The sequence below is a fragment of the Pteropus medius genome, unplaced genomic scaffold (genome assembly GCF_902729225.1).
Source record: "Pteropus medius unplaced genomic scaffold, Ma_sr-lr_union100, whole genome shotgun sequence".
In the NCBI taxonomy this organism is placed as follows: Eukaryota; Metazoa; Chordata; class Mammalia; order Chiroptera; family Pteropodidae; genus Pteropus; species Pteropus medius.
Window position 1 is genome coordinate 7,303,532 of NW_024349800.1, and position 22,268 is coordinate 7,325,799.

The following is a 22,268-nucleotide window of genomic DNA, read 5'->3' on the forward strand; positions in this document are numbered from 1 at the left end:
ATTTTATTTGTTGTATATTTCCTCTTTAGCTATGCTGAGTTCTAAATATATAAAGGTATATTGTGAGCCTTCAGGTGGTTCACAAATTAATGAAGAAGTGGGAAAATATAAATATAAGTATAAACAAATATAACCTAATAAAATTAATTTATTTAAAGTTTTCCTAAGACATAATAAGGGCATAGGGAGTAGACTCTCTGTCTCTGTCTGAGGAAGTCAGGAAAGACTTTCAAATAAATAGTTATTCTTGGGATTAGAAATAATAAAGGAGTAGGAGTCAGAGAAGAGAGGAACAGAGGGTTATAATAACTGATTTCATAGAGTATATCACATACATGTAATTGACAAGTAGCTCAATATACCTGGGGCATAGCACTTGTCATAGCAAATGAAAATTATTTTTGCCCCATTGCCTCTCCCAAGAGATAGGAAGATTTTTTGAAAGAAGGTACTGATTCATCTTTCTATTCTTAGTTCCCTACAAAATGTCTGCCAAATTGAAAAAAAAAAATTAATAGAAATTTTACCTGACCAATTAAAATTGGGAGCCATTATCATTAATGGTGGGCTGGAGCTATATGTTTAGATAACCTGCTCATAATGTCTATGTAGAGTGCTAAAAAATAATTCTAAAGATCTAATTTGATGAATATCATACTGAAAAGTGAGTAGGAAAAGAGCCTGCATGAGATCTTGAAAAAGAGTAGTTAGATATATTAGGAGTTGGAGGAGATATTAATGCAAAGGCAACCAAGAAAGAAAAATCTTTCAAGATGTGTGGTAGCAAATGTCAAGTAAGGTGAATATATTCATTAGTTGTCACTGCTTAGAGGTAACTGAGACTATCTGGGGAGTTGTTTCATGAAGTAGTTGGACTTACCTTATTGTGTTAAGCTGAAGTGTAAATTGACAGTAGAAATTACATCAAGTAATCCTTAAAGTGGTCCGATCAGGCAGGTTCTATGTAGCACCTCTTTTTAGAAATGAGAACACTATGGTTAGGAAATTAATAAATAACCAAAAGTATTCCAGTTAATTATCTATGGAGCTGAGACGTAAATACAAGTGACTGAATCACAGTGGCCTGTTGTACCTGGCCGAAGCTCTTTAGAGCTATTTATTAAATGTTCCCAAAATTGGTCAAATTATTGTTAACTTGAACTAGGTCATAGTGAGAATATTTACACTGTAAAAATGGCAAACACTGTCACTAATTTTTTTTTTTTTTAAGAGGAGAGCCAGTTTACTTCCAAATCACTGAGAGCCCAAGGTATTAAATACAATGGTATTTAGGACTAAGGGCAGTTTATTGTTATAACGATTTATGTATAAACTATTAAGTTTAAGGTCATAGTCTACTCAAGCATATGTTATTATTTAGTTTATATATTATAAGAATGCTAGATATGTTCTATATCTATAAACTTCTGAATTGCACCTTTATACATAATGATTTATATTACCAATAAATACTATTACATGAACATTTTTATATAAACAGGTATATTCATGGTAGTATTGCTTAACATTGAAAGATTGGATACAAGGTAAATTACCTTTCTTTATATATGGGACATTATGTAGCTGTTAAAAAAAAGTGATTTTATATATTTACAAAAGGAATGATGTCTAAGACACATTGTTAAATGAATAGAACAAGATGTACAGTGGTGCATATAATATGCTATTTATGGCAAATACTTATATGCATGTCTCTATATGAGCAGGGTATGTATGAGAGGACAGATATGAACCTGGTACATGTAGCTTCATTTTGGAAGAAGTATGGAAAAACAAAGAAAAAATTTGGTGGAAGACATTTCTAATGCATTTATGTACAAATTACATAATTGATTATTAAAATCATTTAGTAAATACACTGAGAAGATACATAATGAAACTGACTAATGGATATGAAGACCTTCCAATTTGAGATATTTTAGTATTTACCTAGACTAACAAAGTGTATATGTATTTTTATAGCTACCTACCTACAGCACTTGCTCACTCCCTACTCCCACACAGCCCCTAATTAATTGTTGTGACCCCCCTTTAATCATTGATCTAGCACTTTTTTGACCTTCATGCATTTATTGGTAGATAAACCTAAGCACCTCTTTCCTTATCAGATAATTATGCTCATAGTAGCACCTTTGTTCTCTATGATAATACCCAAAACCTGCAACACATCAAGTCTTGTTTATTCTTCTCACAAAAGTATGTTCTCTTTGCTTCTCTATTAAGTGATGCTCTTAGCAAGGAGGATATGACTATTTTTTCTCTCCTTATCTTGTAACGACCCACTATAAGCTATTTTTTTAATGGAATGCTTCATGAATTTGCATGTCATCCTTGCACAGTGGCCGTACTAATCTCTGTATCGTTCCATTTTTAGTATATGTGCTGCCAAAGCGAGTACTCTAAGCTATTTTTAAGCTATGTTGCTCGTTATATTCTCCCAAATCACTAATTTGTTCATATTAATAATTTAAAATGTTCAATAAATGACTTTCTACTCTATAAAATAAAGGACACATACTTCAATCTCCAGGACACATCCCTTCACATTGTAGTTCCAGTCTGGTTTATTTTAGGAATGAATACGATCAGTTGTTCAAAATAAGATTAGGTCATGAGAGGGAGTCACCCAGGATATGAATACACTTATCAAGAATCAATGTGACGCACTAGCAGTAGAATGACATACAAAAGCAGAGATTGTGATAAAAGGACCATAAATTATTGTAAAATATCAACTTGAATAGATGAGAGTGATCCTAAAAAATTGGCAAATGATGTTGCTTTTTTAACAGAAGTAGCATCTTTATGTCTATAAAGATACCACCAAGTGGACGATAAAGCAAATATTGATACTGATTTACTAAATGGTGTTCCAGTAGAATATTATGCTCTCTTTATCAGGTTGTTATGGTCTGTGAAATTGTATGCCTGAACCTGCAATAGTTTTGGAATTGGTATTGGGGAGTACTATGTGCACAAAGGCAGAGGTCTACCTGTGTATGATTTAAAATGTGTATTACTCTAAATTTTAAATTTAGTGGTCTTTGATTTGATAATCCATGGCATTAGAAGCCTGGTCCCTGGAAAATCTGGTTCTAAATGTCCTTACTCTTCTTTGTTTTAATATGTTCCCTTTACATTATCTAATATATCTAATACTCAGACTTAGACTACCGTACTAAGATTGTATATTTATGTAGTTCATATATCTTAATGCGGTAAATAATAAATCTGGAATTTATCTATGTGTATGTTAATATATGAATTTCTGTCTAATATTTTAAATTCTATTTATCCAGAAAAAATTGCTGTATTTTGTTTTTCTTTTCCACTACTTTGGGATAAATGCCTTATTATATATATTTTAAATAATATACATAAAGAAAATAGCACAAATCATAAATTCACAGTTGGATGAATTTTTATTAATTGAACCCACATTAACCAGCACTCGTTTCAAGAAATAAAACATTTATTTCTTGTTCTTCTTCTCCCTTGTTTTTTTTTTTCAGTCACTAACCACAAAGGTAGCAGTATAGATAATTTCACGTGCTTTTGTGGTTTACACAAACAGAACCATATAGTGCACATTTTTTTATGTTTAGTTTCTTTTGAATAAGAGTGTATTTGAGCAGTTCATGTATTGTTGCATATGCTGGAAAATTATTCACTCTACTTACAATAGAGAATTGAATGTGTTAATATATCTCGATTTATTCAACTGCTGATGGACATTAGAGTAGTTTTCAGCTTGGGACTATTATGAATAGTGTTAATATGAATACATAGTACATTTCTTCATAAATAGGCATTCCTGATGGATGTATGCATGAGAGTAGAATTACTGAATCATAAGAAATGCATGTGTTCAACTTCAGATGCTTCCAGTTTTCCAAAGTGGTTGGACTAATTTACACTTCTAACAGCAGTGGACCCGAATTCCAGTTGCTCTAAATTCTTGCCATAAATTACTTAGAATTTTTCATTTTTAGTCCTTTTACTGTGTCACAGTAGAAATTCTTACAGGATGATCTGAATCCAATATTTATGATGTTCATGATAAATTGCTTCCCTTAGGTCTCATCTGTTCTGCTTTACTCTTTTGCCATGTCTCTCTGACTCCAACTGATGAAATTTCTCTGCTTTCAAGTGTTTACATTGGGCCCACTAGAATAATCCAGATAATCTCCCTATTTTAAGTCTATGATTTTAATTACATATGCAAAATACCTTTACATCAGTACCTAAATTAGTGTTCGATTGAATAACCAAGGAATGACAAGCCTGGGGGTGGGACAGCTGACTACCACACAAACTAATGAGTTAGTCTGTAACCTTTTCTTGGATACTGGCACAAACTTGAGACTTGTGTGAAACAAATGCCTTTATTACTCTTAGCAAAGCAAGCAGTACATGTGTCAGAATATATGTGTAGGTTTCCTTGTCCTAAGTCTCATGGGTGTCACACAGAGAGCCAGATAATACCTGCACATACATTGGGTTGGACTGGGAAAAAAACACAGGCTCAAGGCCCTAGCACTTTTTGAGCCGACTGCACACATTCTAGTTAGCAAATAAGACAGTCGTCCCTGCTACCAAGGAGCATGTAGTTACAAAGCTGTCACATGTAGTGGCTTTGATCTATTTAGTTGCCTGTGTGACTAGACACGTAGACTATAAGAAGTGGGATAAACTCTGCACTCTGGGAAAATCGGCAAGAATGTGCAGGGATGCTTAGGGTCCATGGCAAGCTGGCTCTCCCAACAAATTCCTTCACTGAGGCATAATAAATACATAAGTATTTTATCTGTGCCACTTCCTCTTTTATAACCTCGCTCACTTCTTCCCTCTTCCTCATTCCACTCCAGCCACTTTGCTATTTATCGAAATGGCAGGTATATGCTTCCACAGAAGGTCAATGTAAGCCTAGTGCTTCCCAATAGATTTTTTTTTGCAAAGATAGAAATAGTATGTAATCAGCACTGTACATATGTGGTTACTAGGCATTCGCATTCATTCAAAGAATTGAATTTTTAAATTTCATTAAATCTAGTCTATTTAAATTTAAATGGCCACTTGCTGCTAGTGGACTGTGTAGCTCTAAAGGTTTCATCTACTTGTAATAACCTTTTATGAATATTTACATGCCTAACTGTCGTTTTGTAAAAGTTTTTGTCCATATTGCACCTTCTCAGTGAGATTTTTTTCTGACTTCTCTACATAATGCTGCAACTAATTCCCACCTCACTTACAACATCCACCTCCATCTATGCTACTTTTTCTACTTTATAGCAGCTTTCACTTTGTGATATAGTATTTGAGTATCCATTTATTATATTTATATTTAAGGCTTTTTGGAGATATTTCACTGATATCATTTTGTCTTTTCCTCATTGATATTTTTTCTCTGTTTTCTAAAATCAAATATTTTACTTTTAATATTTTCATAAAAAACTTGTATTCTAAGATTCACAGGTTTATTAACTTACCACTCTAACATTCTTTTTTAAAAATAAGCAACTAAAGTCTTATATAGTTTATGAGGTATTGTATATATGACTTTATGCATTTGTAAAACCTCTAAAGAGCGAAACAGCATATGCAAATTTAAAAAATAAAAAAAAAGATTTCAAGAGTCTCAGCATAAAATGCTGACTAGGACAAACAAATCCAGTTGGATTGCATAATTATTTTGGTGAGGGTGGGAGGAAAAGTAACTTTGAAATATTGTTTGAATAGGTGACTGGAAGACTCGGGGAAACAGAAAACTAAACATACTGTACTCTTCTTGATAAATTTATTTTTTAGAAGGATATAGGGATATGTTTTGAATTCTGAAATTACGTGTATACTAGGGTTGAATAAATATTTAAATAATAGTAGATAATGGGGGCCAGATTTCTTGCTACCAGAGTAAGAAGCTATAAATAGGCAAGCAAAGAATATCATAAATGCTGTGATGCTAGGTTATATCAGGGATACCATTTAAATTATATTAAGTCAAGAGTAGGTGCAGACACAATTTAGAACATTTCATTAAAAGAGAACATTTTAATGAAAATTACAAAACAGTTAAATTCATATATTTTTAATTTAAATCCAATTTTATTTATATTAAAAACACAGACGATGCAGTTCTTTATTTAAAGACAGTTAAACTTTGTATTTTTCTCAGAATATAAGTTTTGCTTCAGAATTTTAAAATTATATATAGGGCATTATAAATGCTCAAAGTAACAGAAAGTAAGAAATGCAAATTTTAAAATGATTTGACTGTCTGTTCTTGAATGCTTTCACCAGAACATATTTATGTATTCATTTGAACTATTTCTATATTTTATGAAATATAATCATTCCTCGTTTACGGTTTTTTATAACATCTTTTACATTATTTTATTTAATATGCTTTTACATAGTGCAGTTTTGACATCTGGTCATAAAATTAATAAAATCTAACTTGCACATTTGGTGACATTTAATTCTTTGTTTTAGAAAATAAATGCTGAAATCTGATTTTTATGGTTGCAAGTAACTCAGCCCTACCGATAACTTATTTTAGCTCAGTGAGAACCATGTCAAACTTTAGATCTACAGAACAGATAATAAATTGGTGTTGTTTTAAGTTACTAAATTTCTGGTAATTTGTTCCAATGGCAATAGAAATCTTATTATTTTCTCTAATCTTTTACAGCCTTTTAGTATGTCATTATATTTCATGACGTTGCCAATTTTTAAAGGAGGAAGGTCACTTATTTCTAGAATATTTTCCAATTTTGATTTGACTGACTTTATTTTCTTCTCGATAAGATTGGGAAAGTACCACAAAAGTGATATGCTCCTCTGTGAATAAATCAAGGGATTATATGTTGTCATCATCAAATATGATATTAACCTTGAGCACTTGGTTAAGATTGTGTCTGCTAGGATTCTACAAAAAAGTAAATTTACTTTTTTTCTTTATAATGTAGTTTATAATTTTCTCTTTGAAAGGAGATTTTCATCTTATTTTAGCTTAATTATTTGTCCACTAACTTATTTTATCGATGAATTTAGCCTATGACAATTACTTCTTTGATATTCTGTGTAATTGGTGATTTACTAGTCACTATTCTTTCTACATTTTTTTCATTTTTCAAATTTTAATTAGTTTCAAGTATATAGTACATTGGTTAGACATTTATATAGTTTATAAAATGATCTCCCTAATTGTTCCTTCTTTCTCTCTGGTTTTTCACCTAGCCAATATATTAATGCTAACTGCATTCCTTATGCCATGCTTCCCATTCCTGTGACCATCTATCAACTACTAATTTGTACTTCTCTAACCCCATTCTCTTAGTCCCCCAACCACCCTTTCCCTCTATCACCAAATTGTCCACTATATTTGTGACTCTGTTTTTGATTAGTTTGCTGTTTTTTGTTCCTTAGATTTAGCATATAAGTGAAATCATATGGTATTTATCGTTCTCTCGCTACCATTTCACTCAGCATAATAAGCTCTAGGTCCATCCATGTAAATGTTAGGATTTCATTTTTTTAATGGCTGAGTAATATTCCATTTTGTATATGAACAATAACTTCTTTACCCAATTGTCTATTGACGGGCATTTAGGTTGCTTCCATCCATATCTTGGGTATTGTAAATTGTGCTGCCATGACCATAGGGGTGCATAGATCTTTATGAATTATCGTTTTGGTTTTCTTTGGATAAATACCCAGAAATGCAATTGCTGGGTCAAAAGGTATCCATTTTTAATGTTTTGAGAAACCTCCAGACTGTTTTCCATAGTGACTGTATCAATTTACAATCCTATCAATAGTGTATGAGGATAGTGTATGAGCGTTCCTTTTTCTCCACATCTTTGCCAAAACATTGTTTTTAGATTTATTGATGATAGCCATTCTGATAGGTGTGAGGTAATATCTCATAGTGGTTTTAATTTGCATTTCTTTGATGATTAGTGACCTTGAGCATCTTTTTATATCTATTGGCCATCCGTATTCCCTCTTTGGAGAAAGATCTGTTTAGGTCTTTTGCCCATCTTTTAATTGGATTGTTTCTTTTTTGTTGTTGAGTTGTATGAGTTCTTTATGTATTTTGGATATTAACCTTTTATCAGATGTATCATAAGCAAATATCTTCTCCCATTGAATCGGTTGTCTTTTTGTTTTGTTAATGGTTTCCTTTACTGTGCAAAAATATTTTAGTTTGATGTAGTCTCATTTCTTTATTTTTTCTTTTGTTTCCCTTGTCCAAGGAGATAGTCCAAAGAGAAATTACTAGTGGCAATATCACAGAGATTACTGCCTATGTTCTTTTCTAGAAGTTTTATGGTTTCAGGTCTTGCATTTAAGTCTGTAATCCAATTTGAATCTATTCTTGTATGTGGTGTAAGAAAATGGTCTTTTCTTTTTTTTTTGCTTGTATCTGTCCAATTTTCCCAGCACCATTTATTAAAAAGGCTGTCTTTACCCCATTGTATTTTCTTGACTCCTTTGTCATAAATTAGTGAGAATATAGTTGTAGGTTTATTTCTGGGCTCTCTATTCTATTCTGTTGAAGATTGTATCTGTTTTCATGCTAGTACTATGCTGTTTTGATTATGGTAGCCTTGTAGTATAGTTTGATATCAGGTAGTGTGATACCTCCAAGTTTGGTCTTCTTTGTCAAGATTGCCATGGCTATTCAGGGTTTTTTATGGTTCCATAAAATTGTTAGGAGTATTTGTTATAGCTCTCTGAAAAATGCCTCTGGTATTTTGATAGGGATTGCATTGAATCTATACATTGCTTTGGGTAGCATGACCATTTTAACAATGTTGATTCTTCCTACCCATGAGCACATTATATGCTTCCATTTATTTGTATCTTCTTCAATTTCTCTTTTCAATGATTTATTATTTTCCGAGAACAGGTATTTTACTTCCTTGGTTAATTTGATTTACAGGTATTTTATAGTTTTTGATGCAATTGTAAATGGGATTGTTTTCATAATTTCTCTTTTTGAAAGTTCATCACGGGTTTATAAAAATGCCACTGACTTCTGAATCATTACTTTTTAACTGCTACTTTACTGAATTCATTGATCAGTTCTAACAGTTTTTTGATGGAATCTTTAGGGTTCTTTATATACAATATCATGTCATTGGCAAATAATGAGGATTTTACTTCTTCCTTTCCAATTTGATGCCTTTTATTTCTCCTTCTTGTCTTATTGCTGTGGCTAAGACATCAATGCAGTGTTGAAGACGAGTGGTGAAAGTGGACATCCTTGTCTTGTTTCTGATCTTAAGGAAAATGCTTTTAGCCTTTCCCCATTGAGTATGATGTTAGCTCTAGGTTTGTCATATATAGCCTTTATTATGTTGAGGTATGTTCCCTCTATTCCCACTTTGCTGAGAGTTTTTGTCATAAATGGATGCTGGATTTTGTCTAACACTTTTTCTGCATTTATTGATATGACCACGTGGTTTTTATCTTTCAATTTGTTAACACGTTGTATCGTATTAATTGATTTGTAGATATGGTACTAACCTTGCATCCCAAGAGTAAATTTAACTTGATCATGGTGTATGATATTTTTAATGTATTGCTGTATTCAGTTCGCTAATATTTTTTTGAGGATTTTTGCATCAATGTTCATAAGAGATATTGGCTTATAGTTAGTTTTCTTTTTTTGTAATGTTTTTGGTTTTGGAATCAAGGTCATGGTGGCCTCATAAAAAGATTTAGGGAGCCTTTCCTCTTCTCGATTTTTTGGAATAGTTTGAGCAGAACAGGTGACAAGTCTTCTTTGAATTTTTGGTAAAATTCGTCCATGAATCCATCTTGTCCAGGACTTTTGTTTTTTGAGAGGTTTTTGATTACTGATTCTATTTCATCGGTGGTATTTTCTGTTTCTTCTTGACTTGTTTCTAGGAATGTGTCCATTTCTTCCAGGTTGTCCAATTTGTAGGCATATAATTGTTTGTAATATTTTCTTATGATTCTTTGTATTTCTGCGGAGTCCATAGTTATTTCTCCTCTTTAATTTCTGATTTTATTTATTTGAGTCCTCTCTCTTTTTTCTTTGATTAATCTGGCTAAGGGTCTGTCAATATTGTTTATTCTTTCAAAGAACCAGCGCTTGCTTTCATGAATCTTTTGTATTGTTTTTCTAGACTCTATTTCATTTATTTCCGCTCTGATCTTTATTATTTCCTTCTGTTCATTTTGGGCTTTGTTTGCTGTTCTTTTTCTAGTTCTCTTAAGGTTAGGTTACATTGTTTATTTGAGTTTTTTCTTACTTTTTGTGGTAGGCCTGTATTGCTATGACTTTCCCTCTTAGGCCTGCTTTCACTGTGTCCCATAAATTTTGAACTGTTTTGTTTTTATTTTCATTTGTCTCTAGATATCTTTTGATTTCTTCCTTGATCTCATTAATAACCCATTTATTATTTTGTAGCATGTTATTTAGCCTCCATATGTTTGTGTATTTTCTAGTTTGTTTCTTGTAGTTGACTCCTAGTTTCATACTATTGTGATCAGAGAAGACCGTTGATATGATTTCAATCTTCTTAAATTTATTGAGACTTGTTTTGTGTCCTAACACGTGGTCTATCCTAGAAAATGTTCCATATGCACTTGAGAAGAATATATATTTTTCTGCTTTGGGATAAAATGCTCTGAAAATATGTATTAAATACATCTGGTCTAGTGTGTATTTTAGGTCCATCGTTTCCTTGTTGATTTTTGCCTGGAAGATCTGTCTGTTGGTGTCAATGGGGTGTTAAAGTCTCCTACTATGAGTGTATTACTATTGACCTCTCCTTTTATGTCAGTTAATAATTGCTTTATATATGTTGGTGCTCTTATGTTGGGTGCTTAGATATTTATTACAGTTATGTCCTCTTGATTTATTGATCCCTTTATCATTATGTAATGCCCTTTTTTGTCTCTTATTATAGCCTTTGTTTTAAAGTCTATTTAATTTGATATAAGTATTGCTACCCTGGCTTTTTTTTTTTTTTTTCATTTTTGTTTGCGTGAAATAACTTTTCCATCCCTTTACTTTCAGTCTGTGAGTGTCATTTGATCTGAAGTAGGTCTTTTGTAGACAGCATATGCATGGATCTTGTTTTCTTATCCATTCAGCTACCCTATGTCTTTTGATTAGAGCATTTAATCTGTTTACATTTAAAGTGATTACTGATATGTACATAGTTACTGCCATTTTATTATTTGTATTTGTTATTTCTATTTTCTTTTTTACAGAAGTCCCTTTAACATTTCTTGTAATACTGGCATGTTGGTGGTGAATTCCTTAAGCTGTCTGGGAAGCTCTTTATCTCTCCTTCCATTTTAATTGAAAGCCTTGCTGGGTAGAGTGTGGTTGTAGATTCTTCTTTTTCATAACTTTACATTTTTTTTTTGCCAGCCCCTTCTGGCCTGCAAAGTTTCCATTGAAAAATCAGCAGACATTCTTATGGGGCAAGTAACTAGCTTCCTTTCTTTTTCTGCTTTTAAGATTCTCTCTTTGTCTTTGACCTTTGGCATTTTAATTATGATGTGTCTTGGTGTAGGTCTGTTTGAATTCCACTTGTTTGGGACGTTTTGTGCTTTCTGAACTTGTACGTCTAATTCCTTTGCCAGGTTAGGGAAGTTTTTGGTCATTATTTCTTTAAATAAAATTTCAAACCCTTGCTCTCTCTCTTCTCCTTCAGGTACTCTCATGATCCGGATAGTTTTACACTTCATGTTGTTCCACAGGTCTCTTAAACTATCCTTATTTTTTAAAATTCTTTTTTCTTTTTGTTGTTCTGTTTGGGTTTATTCTGCTACCTTGTTTTTCAATTCGCTGAGTCAGTCTTCTGCTTTGTCCGATCTACTGTTGAATCTAGTGTATTCTTCATTTCGGTTACTGTATTCTTCATTTCTGTCTGGTTCTTTTTTTATAGTTTCTGTGTCCTTTTTAGTGCTTACCTTCTCTCTGTAGATGTTCTTATTGTGCTCATCCATTCTCCCCGTAAGTTATAAAGCATCTTTATAACCATTATTTCAAACTCTGTCTCTGGTAGGTTGCTTGCCTTCATTTCATTTAGCTTATTTTCTAGAGTTTTTTCTTGTTGTTTCATTTGTGGCATGTTTCTTTGTTTCCTCATTTTATTAGCCTTTCTGTGTTTCTTTCCATGTGTTAAGAATATTTGTTTCATCTCAGTCTTGGCCAGATGGCATAATGAAGAAGATGTCCTATGTGGCCCAGTGGCACACTCTCCCTGATCCCCTATGCCAGGGGCCCTGGACGTGATTTTTGTGTGGATTGTATGTGATCTTCTGTTTTAGCCAAGCCTTTATTGTTGTTAGTAGATCAGTGGATGAGATTAACGTTCAGGCTGAACATTGTGGGAATTGGCTACTCCCACAGAGTAAGAGTTGCTGTGCATGGGCTGACCCCACTGAGTGGGATTTGCCCTAGTAGGCTTGTGTACTTATTGCAACCATCCTTGTGTGTATCACCAATGGAACTAGTCAGGAGTTGCTCTGTTGTGGTCTGGCGTCAGCCTGCAAATGCATTGGTTTTGTGTCCCCTTAGGAGGAGCTCCCCCATAGGCCAAGGTCAGCTGCTGCTTTTAATAGCTCAGGGCTACCTGGTGAGAACTACAAAGCAATCCACAGATGGTCATTGCCTGTGCTGGATCTATAGGTAAGTGTTAGAGGCAACGCTGTAGGCAGTGGTCAGCTATCCTCAGTCTCTGACCTAGGCCAGTTTAGCAGAGGGACCAGTGCTCCTCCAGGTTTGACACTGCTTGTCAGTTGCCCTTATGTCTCTGAAACTGGAATAGCCTCTGGGAGATATACGTGTTGGGTGGTGCAGGGACTCCAGGAGTCTCCTGGGTCTATTGAGTAAATTTTCCCCTGCTACTGCAGTGTCAGTTTATATGCTGACACTCTCTTTCTGTCAAGTTTCCAATCATAACAGGTCAGCTGCTGCCCACCTTGGGCCTGAATGCGCCACCCTAGGGCAGGGGCAACTTCCTATCAATGTGCGGCGGACACTTTGTGTATTGGATGGGGCAGGAACTCAGGGAGTCAAGGGCCGTCGGGCCAATACAGACACTAGCAATCCCCTCAAGAGATATTGTAGCTCAAACAGGCAGCAATAGTTTGCCCACAGCTGTTTTCCCTGAAATGCACTTACTGTGCTAGCCAAGGTCTGTTGCTTGTGCAGACTGCACAACCCCAGAGCCAAGCAGGGCACAGGAGGCTGCCTGTCAATGAGCTGCAGGCACCTTGTGGCTTGGGTGAAGCTGGATCTCAGGGAGACAAGGGCCTTCAGGTCAATAAAGCCTCAGCCTCAGTTTTGCTGCAACTTTTGTGCCTGGGCGTTCCCTTTGTAATTACAGATCACAGTGAGACCAACTGCAGTCTGGGGTGGTCCCACAGACCCCTGCTTTCCGTGGATGTATTACTGCAACTCTTGCAGGCAGCAGAGGTCTGCTTGCCATTGATATCCATGTAGTCCCCACCCTGTGCTAGCCAAAGTTTGTTGCCTGTGTGGATTAGGAGATCTAGCTGGAAGGAGCAGGGCTGTGGCAGTTCAATGTCAATGTACCGCCTGGGGCTATTTGTGGGTAGGGTGGGGCGGGGTCTCAGAAGGGCAGTGGCAGTCAGATCAATACATCCTCAGTCTTGCTGCAACACTGGTCACCATTATTTGCCTTTTCCCTCAGAAGTCCCAGATCACAACAAGACCAGCTGCGATCTGGGACTGCCCACAGATCCCCGAGATCTGCTGGAGTTCCTGTTCCCAGCAGTGATCTGCCTGACCCTACATTGGAAATGCAGCTCACAGAGCTGGGGGACAGCTGAGAATGCTTGGCCCTGAATAGGTGCAGGGCGTGGCAGCCATCCAGCAACAAAGGCCCTGGGCAATCTGCAGGTTGGGTGTGGTGGGCTAATCCCCTCAGGCCAGCACTTCCTAATGGCCCTGTGGGAGGGGTCTGCACCTTCAAGCTGGTAAGGTCTGTAGATTGACTGGCAGGGGGTCCAGGCTAAGACACAATGGCAGCTACCCTTCCATCCCTCCTTCTGGGGCCAGGTAATGTAGACTTTTTCGGGATAGATCCTGCGTAGGCCTCTGACCTACCGCTGGTGTCCTGGGTGAATGTGCACAGGTCAAAGAGCCTGTGCGTGGGTCTTTCAAAGGGCAGTCTAGGGTTTCATTCTCCTTTGGTCTCACCCAGACGGCCGGAATCCCCTCTGGTTTTTACAGTCAGAGTTATTGGAATCCTCTCTTCCCTGGGCTGGGGAGCCCCCTGATGAGACCAGGACCCCCCTCTCCAGGGGAGCCTCTGCAGCCTCACTCTCTCTCCTCGTGATCCACCAGCACCAGCTGGTGTCGGTCCAGCGCAATTCTTGACTTTGCCACCTGCCCTTGCCCCGTACTGGCTTCCATGTGATTCTTTCATATTATCAGATGTAGATTTTACAATCAGCTGGAATTCAGCTGATTCTCCATGTTGATTATTTTATAGTTTGTTTGGAATTTCATTGCGGACCTGGGAGGAAACGAACCCTGCTTTTACCTAGATCGCCATCTTCTCTTTCTACATTTTTAATTGGAACTCCTTAAAGAAGAGTTATCTCCCTCCCTCGGCCTGCCCCCTTGCCCGCCTTCCTGCCAGCCTGCCTGCCTGCCTGCCTTCCATCCATCTTTTTTTTCTTGTTTTATCACTGTGGCTGTATAGATGTTTATTCTCTCTTCTGGTCATAACCCAATGCTGTCGTTATTTATGTTGTTCCGCCTGCATTTCAGTGTTGGTCATGGAGAATTCTTTCCGTTTATCCCATTAGCACTTCTGTCATTCCCCTTTTCATACTCCTGCTCTCGCACTGGAATCAATAAATCCTACAAGGAGCTCTCACTTCTTTTGGTGAATAATGAAGATCTGGGCAGTAGGTTCACATGTTGCTACTAGAGTGTAACTGCTAGATTTTGAACTATAGAACGAAAATATATTTATCAGTGATTTTTTGCTGTCATTGATTGTAGAATGAGTTTTGGGTTAAAGAAATTGACACTAGTTTACTAATAGAATCAAGTGAAATTTGTTCAGTCTTTAGTCATTTGTTTTTCTGTTTCTATCACTATGAAATTGAAATCAGAAACCACAATTTTTACTCTGCTTATCATTGTGCAAAACAAGCACAGTGCCATACAATGGATATTCAAGAAAATCATCAGTGGTACAGATTATTATTGATGATTACATTCTAAAGTAAGATTAAATAAGATTAAATTAAACATGAAAAATCCTAATGTAAGAGAAGGGTAGAATGAAGTAAAATTATAATTAAATATCAAATGTTATTCCAAACAACTGTTCTTCAAGAAATTAAATCCTGGGCAGTCTACTTCCACCGTAGGTCTAAAGGGCAGCCATGAACAGCCTTGTATGTGTTTGTAGTGATGATCTATACTAGGGCCCTCAATAATTTTACTCATTGAATCAAATCTGTTCAAAGCAGTGGCTTATGATTTGACATCTTAAAGAATGTCCTGACTTGGGGAAAAAGACTTGGCAAAAAGTATTATAGGAACAATACAATCTTAAAATGTACTATCTACTTAAAAGTTAAAAAACTTTATTTAAGATTAAAATACAAGGGGTGATTTTGTAGTGTAGACTCCTGGTTCTTCTAATTGGAGACATGTTTGAAAGGGGTTTTTATTTTAATTTTGGACATCTAAAATTGAGGGGAAAAATTCCTAAACATGCTCTTTTACTTTTACAAGTTTCAATATATAGATAGCCTGGTAATGCATTAAGAAATTAAACTACTTACGTGTAATTAAACTGCTTGTATTTTAAGCCTACACCACTTCTTAGAGAACTACTGAATCTTTATTTTTTTCTAGGGGAAAAAAACCTGACTTTATCACATTTCCTCATTTATCTCTAGAACTGAGAGCCAAACTTTAACACATAAATGCATTTTTTTCAAATAACTATAATTTCAATTATTATTCAAATACTATAACTTTAAAAAATTGTTGAGAATTATTTAGATAAATATGTTAAACCTCTATATATCCTTTTCTATGGTTTGATTAACTTGCTATTTTTTAAATTGCTCAGTTCTGGTGCAGAAATAGAATAAATTAGATAAACAAACGTCTTTGAGTCATTTTTCTAGAGAGATCAGACATATCCAAATGAGAGCCTAAGGAACTCTCCTATGAATAAAGTGCATGGACTTTGGCGCTTAATTCTTAAAATATCTAATTTGGCAGCTATGAGAAATTATTTGTTTCATACTTCTTATTTGCCCCAATTGAACTCTTTCATGCTTCAGTGGGTGCTTCTAATTCTAATGTACTTTTGGTTGGATGAATATGCCATGCTCATCTTATTCCATATTTCATTAGTTTATTAAAGACTTGGCAGTCATAATTTTAAAAGGCTTAATTTTATTAGACTAAACATTTCTAATGCTTTCAGCCTCTCAAAAATCAGTTACAGCATCTCTCTGCTGCTCTACACCTAAGGTGACCATACAACTTACCATCTACACTAAGACAGTATTGAGAGTGAAAGGGATAGAAATACTAATACCTCCAGGACAAATGAAAATCTGCACTGTATAGGCATATAAAGTCAGCGGGTCATGTTGCATATACTCCTTTCATAATTTTAAGTAACTACATATTTTTTTTACATTAATGTTCCAGTAGATATGCAATGGTTTATAGAAGGGATCAAATTTTCATTTAACATCAGAATATTTTGATAAGAAGGTAACTCTGCTAGAGTCCTTCATTCTGTCACAATCTATTTAATTATATCGATTACCATGAACGATGCTCTACATAAGGCACCTACCTATATATTTCTCATTTAATTATCAAACACATACATGATGTTCACATTACAGTTTTTTTCTAATGAGGAATCTGAGGCTCAGACAATTTTTTACAAGGTGCCATTAACTTCACATCTTTATTCATAAGACACATACAAAAAGTAGTATTGTAGATAATATATATATATATAAAGTAGTAATCATTCTGACATTTTAGTTATTTTGCTATTTCATTACCAAGAAAAGCTCTATGTGATCTACAAACTTAAAAGTTTCACTGTAGTATAATTTCTACACTGTTGATAAAGTGTTAATAACAGAACTTTCAGAGATTGGGACAAAGAGGAAATAATGCTGTGTACTTGATTTAGATGTAATGATAATTTATAACTAACCTTTGGTACCGTCTTCATACCATAAATCAATTTCTCATTCGTTGTCAAGTAGCTTCTTTAATCTCAGTGAGCGTATTTTTAAAATATGTACAATGTAGAACATTACTTTTTGGAAAATTTGAATAAATTAAAATATCCATCACTTACACTTTTTGTGCATATTCCTTATCACCTCAGAACACAAACATCATAAAATCATAAAATTGTCATCATCAGAATTACTTTTATTATTTGTCATATACTTCCTAGGAAAACTTTCAAAGTTGATGTAAAGTACAGATTAAAAAAAAACAAAACAAAACACTGAAATGTAATGTGTCAGGGCACTCGCCCACGCTTGAGGAAATACTGATGATGATACAGTTCTTGTATAAACCTAATCTGCTTGACTGTTAGACTACTATCTTTCTGCTACACTTATTTTCATTACAAAGCAAAATCTTGCTTCAGTAGATGAGGAATAGGTTATCATCTAGAGAAACTACAAATAGCATAGGAGAGTCAAGTTGCATGATACAAGAATCACTGATTTGGCCACAAAATTATAAATTGCATTCTAAATTCTGTAATATTTCCACAAAAGAAAGCAACTGAGTCGGATTTGTTTTTCTAACTAAGATCACAGAGACATAATAATTTAGGTCAATTTTTTTTTTTTTTACGAGTAAAGTTATTAAACCCATTATATTTAATAATTAAGTTGTCTAAGGTCATATTACAAATTTGGTCAAAGTTTGAGTGAAAACTCATTTCCTCTGTCCTTAAAAAGTAATTTTTTTTTACTTACATCTAGTCTATCTTCTATAAATTCTTGTCGTAACTTTGAGATATATATTGAATAAATCATAATATATGCAAAAATCCAAATAACATACAATAGACATGATTGCCATGTTATCATTTAAGCCTAAAAAAATTAATGTGCTGGCTTCAACAAGTAGTAAATAGTATGTATAATTTTTCTCATCTTTTCAGAGCCAAGAAATGCTTTTACTGATATGGAGAGGTATTTTTTTTTTCTTATGTCACAGATGCATTGAATAAGTGATAATTATTTAATAAGCAGAAGTTCATGGAAGATTAAGACAATTTTTTCTTAGTTGTTAGGTGAAATTTCTGTAATAATTGCAATACTGAATAAATTCTGTTAATCATAATTTGATCTAATTTATGAGAATTTTGTGAGCTGTAATCTCTGAAATTTTATTAAAATACAGTTTGGTCTAATGTGTTAGCTGTGTGACCTTAGGAAGTTTACTTAAACTCTCTGTGCCCAGTTATTCATCTGTAACATGGAAATGATAATAGTACTGTAGAAGCTATTGTAAGGATTAAAAAGTTAGCTCATGTAAAGTACTCCTAAAACACTGCCTATTTTTGTCTTTTTTTTTTCTTTTCAATTAAATGTGGCATATGCCTTTATAAGACTTTTTATAGGATTTTATTAAATGCCTTTTAATGAGGGTATACTACATAAATACCATGAGCATTTTGAGTTTTACTTTAATATTTCCCGTCTTGCTGACATGCTGCCATTTTCTAGAACTGCAACTGTCTCTTGCAGTGAGAAAAAACTGTGTTTTCAGGGTATTACAACACTCATGCAATCAACTGTTGGAGGAAGTGGACTGTATGTCATGGTGAGGTGCATAAGTCAGCTCTTCCTGTAGCAATATGAACCACACAGTATTTCTGCAGGTGGTGTAGATTTCTTTAGTGGAAAGCAGTTTTGTGACGTCAGGTAGCACTATTAACTATTGCTAGTATTAATTCACCTATGTATCCTAGGAAGGTGATGTGTTTTTATATTAACACACATTACTTAATATTAGTAGAAATGCAATACAGTTTATATGTTTTACAATTATTGTTCTACTTTTTTCTTCTTGTTAACTGTGATTTTATTTAATAATCAACCTAAATTTTATGGCTCAGCTACAAAGCAATAAATAGAATGCTTTGTTGTCACTTTAAAATGTTTTCTGTTAAAGTTACTCAAAGTTGCTCTTCAAGTGACTACCCAGAAATGTTTACTTATATTTTCCAGGCTCTAACGTATCCATAGGCTTAGTCTAAGATACCAAGTTTCTTTTAAGTAACTGAATTCAATTCAGTTTTTATCAAGCTTATTTATTGTTCATATGCGATAAATTCAGCAACCTGAAAGAATTTATGCACGTTTTAAACAATGAAGAATTATGTTTTCCCTCTGTGCAAGAAAGTTAAAAAAAAAATTTCAAGATAAATATAAAACTGACTATTAAAAATAAAGGCCTTGTTAAGCACAGTAATAAAGGCAAAAATAAATATTATGTGTATTTCTAAAGAATAGTAGTTAAGTTTTCTTAAAGAGAATATTCGAAGTAGTGTAGACATAAGCATATATCAAGATGCTTTCAAACTACATCAATTTAACTGTTATTTGAATATATTCCTTGTGAAATTTTTGATATAACTTTACTACCAAGGAAATATTAATTCTCTACCAACCTTTCAAAAAAAGTAATCACCTATTCCTACTGGACTCAGGCCTAATTTTGTTTTTTTTTTCTTTGAAATGAAACACTGAATAAAAAAAAATAGAGAAACTCAGAGGAGAACCAATATGAATGTTCTTTGGGAGAATTAGACAGATTTTACTCAATTGGTATAAATGCTACTTAGTTTATAACTTTCGTTTTTAAAAACTTTATTGTTAATTTGTACTTTATACTTTAACTGAATGAATATATCCTTGTTTTGTTGTGTCACCAATCTAGGACATCTTGAATGTGTTTTATGCTACAGACATTGTAATGGATTTTTTTCACATTCAAAATAACAAGATATTTCCTGATTAGATCATTCATTTATTCAATACCACCTAAAACCCAATATTGTTATTACTATAATCTGTGTATTCCACAAGTATTGTTTAATCAATACTGCTTTTACTATTGTTAGAAACAATATTGCAATTGTTAAGATTATGATTACAATATTATAATATTAAAATAAAGTATAATTTCTCCTAAATCTTCCAAGTTAAGAGCTTTATGAAAATTAATAGACCAACTGTATTTACAAGCCAACTTTCCAAACTTTCTTAGCAGTCTCTCTTTGCTATTATCCATGCCCCTGAGTGTGTTAATTCATCATTCTTTTTCTGTCAGCTGTCTGCAGTGTTAGTTGAAGATTTCAAAAATGCCTGAAGGGTGCACTGTCAGCTGCAGATACCTGAGTCAATGTGGTAATATCAGTTGATATCATTCTAGGCAATCCACACACACACATACTTGCACACAGGACGCCTTGTAGAGGCACTTGACACATTTCAAAATACAGCCTTTTGTTATTAAGTGCCTGAAGCAGCACAGCCATTTCACAATAATATTTCTGCCCCTCAATTATTTTTTTTTTAAGTTTGAGAACAGATATTCTCCTAGAATCACATTGAAAAAACTTAATTCTCATATTACTTGAATAGACTAGTGAACAGTCTGGTCTCTGCATTGTTTCACTTTTCAGTGCACTTCAGGGAATTAAAAAGATGAATGTACTTATTTGGGATACATAACATTGGATTGCTAGGGATATGCCATATACACACAGGTTATTAATTTGAAATTTAAGTTAAAAAGCAAACTCCAATTTTTTTATAGTATAAAAAGAAGGAAAGATGGCAGATGGAACTAGGCACAGATAGTAAGCCTAGAGAAATTCAAGGACCAAAGGCAGGTTTAATTGTGTTGGTATTTCTGCCCTGCTCCCCTCACTGCTTTATGTCTTTGGTTCTCTTATAGCTCTCATATTTCCTTTAGCAATTTTATAATCTATTAAATGAGCAGTTATGCTAAACATGCACAGTTACCATGGACTGATTTGCTTTTATTCTTGTACTACAGTGTGTTTTTCCTGGCCCTGGCAATACACCAAATTAGTGTCTGAGAGTATTCATATCACTTTGTAAAAACAAAATAAAACAAAACAAAACTTAGAACTGGAGTATCTGAGCATTTGACAGTGATTTGAGTAAAAGTGGTTAAATACTGTCATGACAAGTAAGGCTTCCTCTAGGACCCAGGAATCAAAGCTCCATTTGTCCTGTTTGATGTTAACTTCCATGACAACAAATATTAGAAATTATATTACCATGTTTTATGGCATAGTCATCCACTTATATTAACAAATCTTTTTTTATGCTATTATATGGATAAGTATGCAAATAATAGTTGGCAAATATATGGACAAGCTTCATAGTCGTATCCACTACTGAGTGAAATATTACTTCTTTTTATCGATTCAGGGTCTTATACTCACTAACTAAAGTACATAAAGCCTGGCAATCAAATTCATATTTATCTTGATTTTATATATATATGGTTTTGAGGCTAGAGATGAAACTCAAGAAAAGAAGAAAGCACTTAAGCATCTTACTTTTTTTATTTTTATTATGACTGGTAATGTTTTTTTCTTTACTAATTGTGTCTTACATGTTTATGCTTAGAAGCTGAGTCTATCTTTTCTTTTGAAAAGTTCTGACCCATAATTTCATAGTATAGAACACTGTAATCATCTCAATACAAAATGGTTTACTAGAGAAGTCTAACTAGTTTAAAAAGTCATTGCCATAAACAATGTATTATTTTAATAGCCTTCAGTTGTAATGTGCTTGTATAGTTGTATAAATGTTTTATGTGAAGCTGTATTCATATAATTCCAGGGACATATAGCTTCATAAACATATTTTACAATCACGGGCCTTTAGATATATTCAAATATAATTATATTTTTCTTCAATGATAAAATTTTATTTTATAAGCTGGGGAAATAACTATTAGTGGCATAAACAACTGATATTTTAATCATATCTGAATGAATTATATTCAAGATCATGACTATGAATTTTTCTTATAAATGATTCTACTTTAAGAAATGTTCATAATTCACTTTTTTGAAAGCATATCGCTCATTTTTTTTCTTCGCAGAAAGTTCTGTACTTTTTTTCTCAAGGTCATATAGCCCTGTATC

At 33.9% G+C, this 22,268-nt stretch overlaps 1 non-coding gene across 1 annotated transcript; it reads right to left on the reverse strand.

The window, feature by feature from the left end:
- Window positions 1-2,315: 2,315 nt before the first annotated feature.
- On the reverse strand, window positions 2,316-2,419 carry LOC120622191 (U6 spliceosomal RNA). The gene has a single exon (XR_005658445.1). It is a non-coding gene; the product is annotated as a U6 spliceosomal RNA (small nuclear RNA).
- Between the last annotated feature and the right edge of the window lie 19,849 nt (window positions 2,420-22,268).